Genomic DNA, 14,591 nt, shown 5'->3' with positions numbered 1-14,591 from the left:
TTTGGCAACGATGGGAAACTCTGTTGTGTGGAGGTATTCTGAATGTGTTCCTAGGGACCTCATGGGTACTCTAGGGACCACTTGAAAGAGAGGGGAGGCTTAGTCTAATCTTGCGCCTCACTCAAGCATGTCATGTGCTTAAAAACATATCCTGTTGGGCCAGGCCATAGAGAGGGTGTCCTTTTAGGGAGTCTCTTGGGAAACAGTGGCGGAGTTGGGGTGGTTAACTTCACACCCCATTTGTTCAACTCTAAACCCATTCCTTCTGGCCAAGGATAATAGGGTGATGTCATAGAGGGTCATAGAGTATTCCGGGGGATAGACCTCCCAACTTTCCACCTGAGTATACCACAAACTTAAAACCCTTTCCTATTAATCCAAGATGGTGGGTTGGGTTTCATAGGAGGTCACACAGTCTACCTCTTGGAACTATTGGAGCAGTGTGTGGGGTATGATTTAGCTCCCCCCGCCTGTACATCACACAAACTCAAACCCCATTCCCATTGGTTCAAGCCACTGAGGCATGTACATAGACCAGTCAGACAAACCCTGTAGGGGGCTTTCATGGATCGGGGTATTAGACTGTAGGAGACCTTTGGTAACAGATAGTCAGATGGCTCTCTGTACCTAATTTCTCCCCTGCCCCTTCCCTGAACAGAGACGACATATGCCCACCCAGCAATTGACTGTCCTCTCCCTTTATCCAAGAGAAGGAGCGAGTTCCACAAAGATCCAGCAGCTGCTGCTGCTTCCCCAGAGAAAATTGGCAATCAAGCACTAGCAATGGTCCCTTGCTAACTTTCATGGGTGATGACACCTGGCCACCATAGATGCTCAAGCACCTGCTCGCTCATTCCTTGCCTTTGGGGCAGTAGCAGTCCCTAGAAGACCATGCTTCCCCACCCACACATACTGCAACTCCCTGGAGGGAAAGGTGGGGACCAAGGTGAGCTATACTTGACCATTTGCTCCAGTAGGTGGACCAAGCACCATTTTAATAATAATAATAATAATAATAATAATAATAATAATAATAATAATAATAATAATAGTAGTAGTAGTAGTAGTAGTTTGGATTTATATCCCCCCTTTCCTGTAAGGAGACTCAAAGGGGCTTACAATCTCCTTTCCCTTTCCCCCTCATAACAAACACCCTGTCAGGTGGGTGAGGCTGAGAGAGCTCTGAAGAACTGTGACTGTTACCGCTAGGAAAATAGGAAAATATTTTCCTGAGCCTATCGCTGAACTACACTGGCTAAGGATCAGAGCAAAGAGACCAGTGTGGTCCAGAAGCCTCCATAAGGCTTGGAAAGGACATATGTATGTGATTATGCCAATGTTTTATATGGTTTCCTTCTTGTTTTTATCCCCTTTAAGGTTTAATGTAAGCCCCCTCAGTGTAGGATTTATTATTTGCCCAATGTTTAGGATTATACTTTAGTTGATGTTACTGTTAATTTAGGATACTCTTGCTTATATGTATATGTGGTACTGTATTGGAGGTTCTTTAAGATTTCCTCTAATGTTTAAGTTTAGAAAGGTTATTTTAGATATCTGTATCTGTTGGAAAAAGCAGCAGCTTGTAGCAGCTGATATTAAGGGCCAAGGAAGTTAGCCTTGGAATTCAGTTTGGACCAACACCCGGTAGATCTCTTTAGCGAAGACAAAGACCCCTTTGGATTTACAAATTGAATCTGATGACGGTACCCCAGATATCCCATCTGTTGAAGGACATGCCAAGATCGCCACTGGACCATTTGAAAGAGGAACCAGGCTTCTGGCGCTCAACATTAAAAAGGTGGCAGAACAGCTTTTAAACTTATCCCTGGGGGAAAGCCGACAGGAGCAGAGGTGACTTCGGTTCGGAATACAGTATCTATGGGGATGCAGACAGAGAGGGAGGTTTTTCTAAATCAACCACATACAAGCAAGGAACATAGCAATGTGCATGTGACAAGGGATAGTGTCTACAAAAGACTTGGGGGTAAAGCACATAAATCCCAGGTTAAGGACAGAGGCAGGGTATACAGGTGTCTCTATGCTAATAGTAGAAGCCTTCGACCTAAAATGGGGGAGCTGGAGTACAGAGTTTTGAAGGAGGACTTTGATATAGTGGGCATTACAGAGACATGGTGGAATGAGGAGAACCAGTGGGATGCTGTTATACCAGGCTACAGGCTCTACAGGAAGGATAGGACAGGGCGCATTGGGGGTGGAGTTGCCCTTTACATAAAAGAGAGCATAGTGTCACATAACCAGGAATGCTCTCTCCTTACTATGACCTGAACATGCATTTTTCCAGTCCCCCCTCCCCCCAGCTGGCTTCTCATCTTGGCCTATCATCCAACGGGACTCTGCCTTCCCTCTCTCCCGGGGAGAATTTTTTAAAAAGTGGGGTGGCGGACGCCTCTTTTACTGTTATCGCTGTTTTAAAGATTTTTAATAATTTATTTATAATTATGTTTTATGTTGTACACTGCCCAGAGCCCTTAGGGGATTGGGCGGTATAAAAGTTCTAATAATAATAATAATAATAATAATAATAATAATAATAATAATAATAATAATAATAATAATAATAATAATAGACAATGAAAGGGGAGCTGGTTCCCCTGCAGAATCACTGTGGATATCAATACCAGGTGTGAAGGACAGTTTAATATTAGGAATATATTATCGTCCCCCTGACCAAAGTGCACAAGAGGATTCTGAGATGGAAAAAGAAATTAGAGAGGCCAACAAAAACAAAAATGTAGTGGTAATGGGTGATTTTAACTATCCCCATATAAACTGGAAAAATGCATGTTCAGGTCATAGTAAGGAGAGCATTCCTGATATGCTAATAATAGACAATGAGGGGATGGTTCCCTGCAGAATCACTGTGGATATCAATACCAGGTGTGAAGGACAGTTTAATATTAGGAATATATTATCGTCCCCCTGACCAAAGTGCACAAGAGGATTCTGAGATGGAAAAAGAAATTAGAGAGGCCAACAAAAACAAAAATGTAGTGGTAATGGGTGATTTTAACTATCCCCATATAAACTGAAAATGCATGTTCAGGTCATATAAGGAGAGAGCATTCCTGGATATTAAATGACTGTGGTATTAAGAACAGATGGTTGTGGAACCAAACCAGAGGAGAAGTGATCCTAGATCTAATTCTAAGTGGGACCCAGGACCTGGTGCAGGAAGTCATGTTGTTGAGCCGATAGGGAACAGCTTACCTCACAATGCTGTCAGATTCAGGTATCTCAAAGCATGCTTAACAAGTGACAACTACTTCAATGTAGTTACATTCGCCTTCAGAAAGGGAAATTTCTCAAAGATGAGGGGATAGTGTGCAGGAAGCTGGAAAAGCGGAAAAATTAAGAGACTCAAAACTGTCCAAGATGCTTGAAGGTTATTTAAAACACAGTCTTAAAAGCTCAGCTGGAATGTGTTCCGCAGGTTAGGAAAGGCAGCACCCAGTCCAAAAGAAAGCCACCATGGTTAACAAGAGAGGCTGAGGAAATTATCAGAAAAAAGAAAATGTTTTTCAGAAAATGGAAGTTCAGTTTGACTGATGAAGAATATGAGAGGGAACACAAATGGTTGCAAAAGAGAAGCAAGTTAGCTGTAAGGGAGGCAAAAAAGGATTATGAGAAACGCATGGCTGCGAACATCAAGACCAGCAACAAACAGTTCTTCCTAAGTATATCAAAAGTAGGAAGCCAGCTAGGGAAGCGTGCAGTGGCCTGTTAGATGACAAAGGAACAAAGGGTGTGCTACACGATGACAGGGAGATTGCAGAGAAGCTGAATGAATTCTTTGCATCTGTCTTCACCCAAGAGGAGGTAAGGAAAATTCCTGCACCTGAACCATGCTTCTTGGGAGGCGAATCAGAGGAACTAGCGAAGATAGTTGTAGACAAGGAAGAAGTTCTGGCAGCCATTGATAAACTAAATGCTACCAAATCTCCTGGCCCAGAGATCGCATTCACTCCAAGAGTTCTTAAAGAGCTCAAGCATGAAATTGCTGGATCTTCTCACTTTAATATGCAACTTTTTTATCCCTGAAATCAGGTCCTGTCCCTGAAGACTGGAAGATGGCCATAATGTCACACCTAATTTTTTTTAAGAAAGGATCTAGGGGACCCGGAAATTACAGGCCAGTCAGTTTGACATCTGTTCCTGGTAAATTAGTAGAATCTATCATTAAAGATAAAATTATAAAACATGTAGAGAAGCAAGACCTGCTGAGAAAGAGTCAGCATGGCTTTTGCAGAGGCAAATCCTGTCTTACAAACTTACTAGAGTTCTTTGAGGGTGTAAACAGGCATGTGGATAAGGGGGAACCAGTGGACATTGTCTACTCTGGATTTCCAAAAGGCTTTTGACAAAGTTCCTCACCAGAGCCTATTGAGAAAACTCAGCAATGAAGGAATACGAGGGAAGTCCTCCTATGGGATTAAAAACTGGTTGAGAAAACAGGAAGCAAAGAGTGGGTGTAAAATGGGAAGTTCTCACAATGGAGAGATGTCGGAGTGGTGTCCCCCAAGGATCCGCTTTTTGGGACCAGTGCTCTTTAACCTATTCATAAAATGACCTGGAAGTAGGGTGAGTAGTGTGGTGGCCAAGTTTGCAGATGATACCAAATTATGTAGGGTGGGTGAGTAACCGCGAAGCGATTGGCTAAGCAGCCTCCAAGGCTGACCTTTGATAAATTAGGTGAGTGGGCTCAGAAATGGCAAATGCAGTTCAATGTGGTAGCAAGATGCAAAGTGATGCACATAAGCAAAAATCCAAACTTCTTTACATAAGTTAAGCTACATAAGGGTCAGTGCTATCCGGCTACAGACCAGGAAAGGGATTTGGGCGCCTTAGTTGATAGTTCCATGGGAATGCTTCAACTCAAATGCATGGCAGCTGTGAAAAGGCAAACTCTATGCGTGGGGATAATTAGGAAAGGAGTTGATAATAAAACTGCAAAGATTGTCATGCCCTCTTATATAAAGCAGTGGTGCGCAATTGCACTAGAGTAGTACTGTGTCCAGTTCTGGTCAGCCGCGATCTCAAAAAAAGGATATTGAGGAGATAGAAAAAGTGCAGAGAAGGGCAACAAGGATGATTGAGGACTGGAGCACCTTCCCTATGAGGAGAGGGCGCTGCAGCTGGCTTGGGACTCTTTAGTTTGGAGAGGAGACGCTCTGAGGGGGGGATATGCGGATTGAAGTCTATAAAATTCATGCATGGGGTAGAAAAATGTTGACAGAGAGAAATTTTTCTCTCTTTCTCACAATACTAGGAAACCAGGGGGGCATTCATTGAAAATGCTGGGGAAGAATTAGGACTAATAAAAGGAAACACTTCTTCACGCGAACGTGGTGATTGGTGTTTGAATATGCTGCCACAGGAGGTGGTGATGGCCACTCAACCTGGATAGCTTTTAAAGGGCGCTTGGACAGATTTATGGAGGAGAAGTCGATTTATGCGCTACCAATCTTGATCCTCTTTTGATCTGGAGATTGCAAATGCCTTTGAACAGACCAGGGAAGCCTCGAGCAACAGCCGCAGAAGGCCATTGCTTTCACCTCCTGCATGTGAGCTCCCAAAGGCACCTGGTGGGCCACTGCGAGTAGCAGAGAGCTGGACTAGATGGACTCTGGTCTGATCCAGCTGGCTTGTTCTTGTGTTCTTATGAACTTTCTTTTGTTGCGGGACTGAGGCGCGGGAGCCTCAGGACATAACTCAAGGAAGCAGCCCATCTGATAAATCTCAGATTCCTGGGTGCATTACCCAGCTCCTCACCCAGTTTTATGAATGGACCCTCTGCTCTCCATTTCAGCACTTCATCGTGAAAGTCTCAAGGGAAGCATGCCTGACAGCTTGGTGATCTCATGGTCCCATCTGGCTGTAAATTGTACCTTTTGTTTTATGTGTTGATGTTTCCTTATTGTTGCAAGGTAAGGGATCTGCCCCCTTACCTGCCCCCTTACCTGCCTCCTTGCCCCTTTTGATGTGTGTGTATAAAAGTTCCCCTGCTTGGCTATGAAAGCGCGATTCCCTTGCCCGAGCTGCAGCAACCACTTCCGAATAAAATACTTTGCTTTTGAAGAACACCGGCTTCCTGCGCCTCACTACATTGCCTGAGCTGAAATCACTTAATGTTACCCGAGCAGCAGCAGTAACATGACTAGCCTAAAGTCACCCAGCTGGCATGTGTTGGAGTGCACAAGCTAATCTGGTTCACCAGATAAGCCTCCACAGCTCAAGTGGCAGAGCGGGAAATCAAACCCGGTTCTCCAGATTAGAGTGCACCTGCTCTTAACCACTACACCACACTGGCTCTCAGCGTGCCATTATTCATTCATGTCAGGAAAAGTGAGGGAGCCCTTAATGAAATCCGGAAGGCCCACACCCAGGTCCCTTCATTTTAAGCTCATTTCACTAGTCCTTATAAACCACACACAGAAAGGGAGTGCTTTTCCGACAGAGTGCTGTAGAAATGGCTCATGCCAAATTTGTTCCATTATGGAATTACTCTAAAATCATGTTGGAGCTTGATCTTGTTTTTTGGGTTTTTTTGCAATAAGCTTCCATTTAGCAGCCTCGCTTTTAGAGTACACAGACAAACTTGTTAGTGAATCTACTCTGAAGTGGAGCTCCTACACACAAAATATGCAAATACAGAAGGAGGCCACTAGGCAAAGCAGACCTGCTGTTTTTACTTTAATTCATTCTGCATGTTGGATCTTGTTTTATTTAACAATGCCATAGAAAAGTGCCAGTTCATTGCCAGCTTTTCAATGGGCTCCCATAATCGTGCTTTTTTGTAGCATCTTATTTGGTTGCAACATACTGGTTTATCTCCAAACTGAGGGGGGCGGGGCGGGAAATCACATTATGACGCCTGCAGGTTAGGATGCTGTTAAAGATACAAGAATAGGCTGTTAGTTTCCACCCCACCCCATCAGTTGGCAACAGAAGCAGATGATGGTCTGTTCTGCACAGCTGAAATAAGAAGGAAGGCTCTCCGCACAGCCTTTTCCCCCAAGATGTCCTTAGGATGCCTTATTTCTGCTCAAAATGTCTTTTTTTAAAAAAAAAACGCTTCGAAGTGCACCTTTTCCCCCTAAGCTGCCTGCAAGACGTCTGCTGCCTGGCTGTGCGGAATGCAGCGCTCAGGAGCAGAGGCGTATGAGGGGAAAATGGCACCCAGGGACAACCCCCTGTCTGGGCGTCCCTTGGGGGGGGCTTGGGGGCGAGGCTTGGGGGTGCCAAGCCATGCCCCCTGCCTCTGTGCAGGCCAGCTTTTGAAAGCCGGCCTGCAGAGAGGTGGGGGGGCGCAGCTCGGTGCCCTGAGCCAAGCCCCTGAGCACAGGGGGCACGGCCTCGCACCCCACCCCCCCCACTTCCCTGCAGGTTGTCTCCTGCTGTCCCCAGGCCCTGGGGACAGCAGGAGACAACCTGCAGGGAAGCGGGGGATAGGGCTTGCAGTATGCAACTGGGACGCATGCCTTTCGTCACATGCATCCGAGTTAATTTACACCATGTTTGTATTGAGCCTGTGTGACACTTCAGGCTGTGTACAAAAATACATGCAGAGTTCTGAATCTATTCTTTCAGATCTTAGCAGAGGGTGGCTGTGAAGACTGCTGATTGGCTGGCCCCTGTGGCAATCACAAAGTCATTTCCTGTCATGCCTGGGGCAAAATGTGGAGCAGAATTTCAAGTTTGTTTTTTTAAAAAAAATAAGACAAATACAAGAAGGGGAATGCACCAGGAACTGGAAACAGGCTCTGGTAATCTAAAGCGTACTGAAGGCAGCTGGACTAGACTTACAGGTTGCCCAGAAGTGCACAGGCCATACAAACCAGTTGAACCTGCCCATCTCTCTGCCCTGCCCAGGGCGTCAATAGGCTGAAGGGAAACTCCACCTATTCCTGGGCTTGATCGAGGGCCCTTCCTGTGAAGCATCACAGGTGCTCAGGTGGTGATCTGGCTCAGTACTTGGAACACAGGGTGCTTGGCAGCTTGGTGCTTTGTCATTGTTCACCTGCAGAGTTGCCCGGTCACCCTGGCCACCAGCAGAAGATGGGGATAGGTGAGGTGCCCAAACGAGACGAATTAGCCTGAATGTCATCTTGGGCATGTCATGTCTGCTACTGCCACTGATTGGGGGGAATAACCTGGGGCCTGGTTGTCTGAGCTATGGCCCTAAGGGGCAGCGGACTGCCTGCCCTGCAGTCTCCCATGCTGGCAGCACCATCAATAGCTGAGCATTTGGGGGTAGGTCCTGTGATGGTGGCCTCCAGAGGCATAGCAAGGGGGGGGGGAAGTGTCCTGTGCACTGGTGCGTCCTCTGCCCCCGTCCTGCCCCCGCCCCAGAACGCCCCCAGAACACCCTCACCACACCCCATAGGGGTGTGCCCCTGGTGCATTGGAACCCCCCTGCCCCGGTTCCCTTGGAGCTACGCATCTGCATTGGGCTAAGTTTAAAAACCCATTGTAGGACACACTTTGAAATAGCAATTCTCTGTATTACAGCAGTAACCAAGCTCTGTATTACAGCAGTAACCAAGACCGCAGAAGGACTTGAACTGGAAAACTATAACCTCCTGCACACGTCGATCCTTGACTATAAATCCAGCTGAAATGAACATGATTTTTGTTTGAACAAACATGCGTGGTATTTTATGCATGTTTATACAGGACTAAGCACCATTGTCCTCAGTGGGACTTATGAGTAAAGATAAATCTGCACCAAATGTATCTAATTAAAGCCTCATTCTTCACAAAAGCAGCATATTGTGAGTTTGATCATCGGGATCATTGCGAATGGCCAAGTGGCGAGTGGCCAGGGATTCTAACAGAACGACTGCAGTGCTCCTTCTGTTTACACTGAGCAAAGCAGCTAATGATAGGATGCTTTGGAGGTCATTAATTCATAAGTCAGAAGCATCTCCCATAATGGACACAACGCTCCTTAGTGACCGGAATGCTTTTCTGCCTGGAAATTTTCTCCTCCTTCCTTTGGAACGTGACACACCTCTGAGCTAAACAGAGCAGAGGAAGAAACTGTTTGGAGTCAACTTTTTCAGGATGGGTTAACAAGAAGAAGAAGAAGAAGAAGAAGAAGAAGAGGAAGAGGAAGAGGAGGAGGAGGAGGAGGAGGAGGAGGAGGAGGAGGAGGAGGAGGAGGAGTTTGGATTTATATTATTCCCTTTCTCTCCTATAAGGAGACTCAAAGGGGCTTACAATCTCCTTTTCCTCCCTTCCCGGGCTGAGAGCGGGCTGAGAGAGCTCTGAAGTACCGTGACCAGCCCAAGGTCACCCAGCTGGCAGGGGTGGGAGTGCACAGGCTAATCTGAATTCCCCAGATAAGCCTCCACAGCTCAGGCGGCAGAGTGGGGAATCAAACCTGGTTCCTCGAGGTTAGAGTACACCTGCTCTTAACCACTACGCCACTGCTGCGAATAAGATGGGAGCTGAAAGCGGCTGGATGATTTGGATGCACAGGAATGTTTGCTAGGAATCGAGTTGGGGGATTCACTGCTTGCTGTCGGAGTATCTGTTTCCAACATTTTCTGATTTGATATAAACAAACAAATAAACCCTAAGTCTCCAGTGCTGTCATCCAAAAGAAATTCAACCTTTTTTTTTTTTGCTTTGCCCCTGGATTTCTCATTGTTGGGAAACTGCCTACAGTTGCTGGGAAGAAATGGTTGGTGATTTTCCAATCAACCGCCGGCTTCAACTATATGCAACAGAACGAAGATTTGCCAAATGCATTAGAACCACACAAATTAAGTAGAATTTACCACCCTATTAAGCATATATGTTGGAAATGTAGGTTTGTGACAGACCTAAGGAGCAGGCAGACCGAAAAGCCTGAATCGAAAACGTAAATCCCTCACAGAGCCTGAATTTGTGAGTGAGGAGCTGGGAGTGGGTGAGTTTCAGAAGTTAGAGCAGTGATGGCGAACTGAGTGCCCAAATTGCAACCCAAAACCCACTTATTTATCGCAAAGTGCCAACACGGCAAGTTAACCTGAATACTGAGGTTTTAGTTTAGAAAAAAAGGTTGGCTCCGAGGCGTGCGTTACTCAGAAGTAAGCTTGGTGGTAGTTGGTGGCTTTGCTTTGAAGCAACCATGCAACTCCTCCAATGGGTGAATTACTGTTACCAGTAGGAAAATAGGAAAAATATTTTCCTGAGCCTGCCACCGAACTACACTGGCTAAGGATCAGAGCAAAGAGACCAGTGTTGTCCAAAAGCCTCCACAAGTCCTGGAAAGAACATGTATATACAAATGTGCTGATATTTCACATGGTTTCCTTCTTGCCTTTGTCCCTTTTAAGGTTTAATGTAAGCCCCTCAGTGTTGGATTTATTATTTGCCAAATGTTTAGGATTATACTTTAGCTAGGTTCTCCATCTGATTTAAGGTTTTCTTACTGTTAAATTATAGGATACCTTTTGCTTATATGTTTATATGGGGCTTGTACTGCATTGGAGGTCCTTTTGTTATAAGGTTAAGTTGCGATTCTATAGAGTTACTTTAAGTGATAGACAAGAAGAGAAATGGATTAGAAATATTCTTCTTACTTTATTGTATTAATAGAAGAAGCCTCTTTAAGATTTTAGTAGTTTTATTTTGAAGCTAGGTAACAAGGAAGTAGATGAGAAAATGCAAAAGTAAGTGACAACTCCTTCTTACAATCTGATAAGCTCTTGTCAACCTCAACAAAAGACCTTTGGAGGACATCACCCTACTTCCCATTGGACTATTTGAATTTTTTCACCTTTCTAGGATCTCAAGACTCCATTGGACTATTGGAAGTTTCCACTTCTAGGATCTCAAGATTCATTGGCAGCCTTTTCTTCTGGGACTTAATCCCATCAGCAAAAAAACAAAAGACTGTCTTCCTCCTCTTTGTTTTGATTGTTCAGGGCTATGTGGCAGGGACTGCCCCTTACTCCTCTGCTTGGGTGAAAAACTGTATAAAAAGGGCTGTGTTTATTCTGTGGTGGGCCAGTCCTGGCCTGAAAGAGCTTCTTGAAATCACAATAAAGAACTCCTTCTGTTCTGCAAGGGCAGCCTGCCTCTGCATCCACTCACTGCTGCCAAAGCTGAAATCACTCTGAAATCACTATTGCTCATTGCTGACAAAGCTGAAATCACTCTGAAATCACTTTCTAGTTACCCCTGGCAGCGGGTAACATTACAACCCTAGGAGGGTTTACTCAGAAGCAAGCCCATTGCCAGCAACCAAGCTAACTCGCACGTAAAGGATCACGCTTTATTCTTCGCATGAAAATCAGTGGGGTTTAACAGCACTTAACAGGGTTACCTACACTGCTTCCCCAAAACTAGGTCTTAGGTTTAATGCTAATAATTGACCCCAGTAGCCTAGGCCAGCCTAGATTTGGTACACGGAAATTGTGCGCCGTTTGCGCGACCAACCATGACTTCAAACGCAAGAAAGAAGAGGGGAAAAAAATTAGGCGCAATTTTCGCCGCGGCGGTTCTCCAGCTGTATGCATGCCCGAAACACTCAGCTGTGATTGGCTGAATGGGGGACTCCTGGCACCAGAGATTCCACACTTTACCAGAATCGAGCTGAGTTCGAGCGTGGTTCCCTGAAAAAGTAGTAGTTCCCAACTGGAGTTGGAAATTTGACCGTTACACGGGGCGAAGTTGGTACAAAACCACGTCGATCCCAGTGGTTGTGCGGAGCACTTAGGTCGAACGCAGCTCGAACTTAGGTCGATAACGCAAGTGCAGAATCGACCCATGTCTAGGCTCCGCCCACCAACTCCTCCTCCTTCACCCTGCAGCCATTTTCTTTATTCTTCTCCTTTGTGCCGCGCACAATGTAATGGCTACCTGCTCTTGCTGGGGCTTTCCCACAGAAGCAAATATGTGATGGCGTGTCAGAATGCCTTCTGGTTATTGGGAAAGTTATCTCTTCAGACGAAGGTTTCTTACTATCTACTTTTCACATGGAACAATGCCTGTGATCCGACGTTACTTGAAATAAATGTAAATTTTCCTTTTTAACGTGTGCTTGTTTGGAAGAGCTCTTTTAATGCACTCACACACAGGGCTGGGCAGATCCATATTTAACCAAATTTCCAACAGACCCTAAGGCCTGGGTCAGCAGGTGCGTTTTTAGTAACACCTGCAAGTGTCTACCTCAGGTCCAAGGGGACAAGCACCTCTCTTACATCCTTTGCTGTGGGCCCCAAGAATGAATGCCTGTGTCGGACTTGTGTAGCTGTGAAACAGTAATATGCATTTATTTTCTATCTGGCCTCACTTCTCCTCCTTTCAATACAAATAATCTCTTGTGCTAAGCAACAACCATTCTCAAGGTTAATATTCCATCAGTGCAATCCTAAACAGAGTTAATGCCCTTCTTTGCCTGTTGACTTGAATCCTAAACAGAATTTAGGATTGCACCACAAATATCAGAGACGGAAATATCAGAGACGGAAACAAATCACAAATATCAGAGACGGAAACAAGCCCAGTTTCTAAGGAACGCTTTGTCTTTCTGTTGCAGATTGCTTTCTGTTGCAGATTGCTTCCTCTTTGCCTACAGAAAAACTAAAAATGGTTGCATGACATTTGCCAAGGGCAATTAACTGGCAGGTAGGAATAGCTGCGGCTTGTTGGATGAACATTTGCTCTGCAGGCGGGTTCCAGGTTCAGTTTTGAGCATCTCCTGTCAAAAGGATCAGGTGATAAAGTGATGTGAAAGACTTCCACCTGAGACCTTGGAGCAGAGGCAGTCTTAGCAAATGGGCAACTAGGGCAGCCATCACTCTTCCACCCACAGGCCAGGGCGCCCACCGCCCGCCCTCCCACTGTGCAGGTGATCAGCGTTGGGGCCAGGGTTTTTATTGGCACCTGTTAAATTCTGCTAATAATCTATATCCAACCAACGCTAAGTAACACTCACCATTCCATTGTTTGTGTAGAATGCTAAGTTTGAGTTGGCAAGATGTTACTGAGGCACACTTGTCATTTCCCAGGCTCAATAAATTAAATTATTCTTGCTGAACTTCATTAAACATTGCACAACCCCCTCCTCCACATTTACAGCTTCAGGACTCGCCTTTACAAAACCTAAGGTATTCCTGACTTCAAAATGTTGAAATCAAAAGGCTGTTTTGTTCAAGATAAGCCAAGCAAATGAGGTTAGTTGGGGGGGGGGGGGAATCCATGTGTTTTTGAACATTTGCATTTTCAAGATGCAGCAAATCGTAAAGCTTCCTCCTGAAAATGAGAGGACTTGAGACATTAAGAAATAAAAAGCTAATTGTGGGTCATAGAATCACAGAATTGGAAGGGGTCGTGCAGGCCATCTAGTTCAACCCCCCGCTCAATGCAGGATTAGTCTAGAACAGTGGTTCTCAGTCTTCCTAATGCCGTGACCCTTTAATATAGTTCCTCATGTTGTGGTGATCCCCAACCCTAACATTTATCCATTTTACAGATGGAGAACACTGATGCAGAGAGTCTTAGGCAACCCCTGTGAAAGGGTCGTTCGACCCACAAAGGGGTCGTGACCCACAGGTTGAGAACCACTGGTCTAGAACATCCCAGAGAAAATGTTTGTCCAGATGCTCCTTGAAGACTGCCAGTTAGGGGGAACTCACCATCTCCCTGGGTAGCTGATTCTATTGTTGCACAACTCTTACTGAAAAAAACGTTTTCTTAGTACCCAGTCGGAACCTTTCTGCCCATAATTTAAACCTATTAGTGCAAGTCCTACCCGTACTACCAACAGGAACAGTTCCCTCCCAAACTTTGACAGCCCTTCAAATACTCAAAGAGAGCAATCAAGTCTCCCACCAACCTCATAGATTCATCAAATCACAGAGTTGGAAGAGACCCCAAGGGCCATCAAGTCCAACCTCCTGCCATGCAGGAACATGCAATCAAAACACTCCCGACATGTGTTCATCCAGTCTCTGTTTAAAAACCTCCTCTTCTCGAATCTAAGATTCCCAAGTCGCTCAACCTTTCCTCATAGGGCTTGGCCTCCAGATTCTACTAGAGCTGAACGAGCAACCTCACATAACCAGGCCAGGGCAGCTAACCTGGGTCATACGCCACCCAATTCAGCAATTGAACATAGCAGTCATACTCAGACGTGGCATTTTCTATTAACATAAAACAGCAGTTGGTTGGAACGTTTTGGAAATTGCTTTGGCGGCATACTGTCTTAACTGGGTTGGATATGATCAGGCTTACTTACAGGAGGGTGAATCAGTTCAGACCAGGTTTCCTGGACAGGTATTCCAGAAGTCCCAAAGAAGTCCCAAAGAGAAGAACTGCAATCGTACTCTCAGCAAGCAACAGACGGGGCGGGGAGGGGGGAGACTAAGGCTACGCCCAAGAGAAGAATGGTTGACTGTAACCATGTAGTATGTTGGATACATAGCAAAGATCAAAGTCCAAAGAACTGGGATTGTTATATTAGGGTAGATAGCGGCGTGATTAAAGCACATAATGCAACTGAGCCTGACTTCGGTCAGGAAGGCCAGGATATAAATTTCATAAAATATAAGTAAATAAATGAAGTACCGTCGTCGGGT

General features: G+C 45.4%; 1 protein-coding gene across 1 annotated transcript in view; it reads right to left on the bottom strand.

The window, feature by feature from the left end:
- GPR160 (G protein-coupled receptor 160) overlaps positions 1 to 14,351 on the bottom strand; it is a 37,039-nt gene extending 22,688 nt beyond the window's left edge. Inside the window, exon 1 of the mRNA XM_048506413.1 lies at positions 14,252 to 14,351. The gene's annotated coding sequence lies outside the window, so the exon portion shown is untranslated. The remainder of the gene's footprint in view (positions 1 to 14,251) is intronic.
- Between the last annotated feature and the right edge of the window lie 240 nt (positions 14,352 to 14,591).

This window comes from Sphaerodactylus townsendi, linkage group LG08, assembly GCF_021028975.2.
Source record: "Sphaerodactylus townsendi isolate TG3544 linkage group LG08, MPM_Stown_v2.3, whole genome shotgun sequence".
Classification (NCBI taxonomy): domain Eukaryota; kingdom Metazoa; phylum Chordata; class Lepidosauria; order Squamata; family Sphaerodactylidae; genus Sphaerodactylus; species Sphaerodactylus townsendi.
Note: the sequence above shows the minus strand (reverse complement) of the source record. Positions and strands in the feature narration are given on the sequence as shown.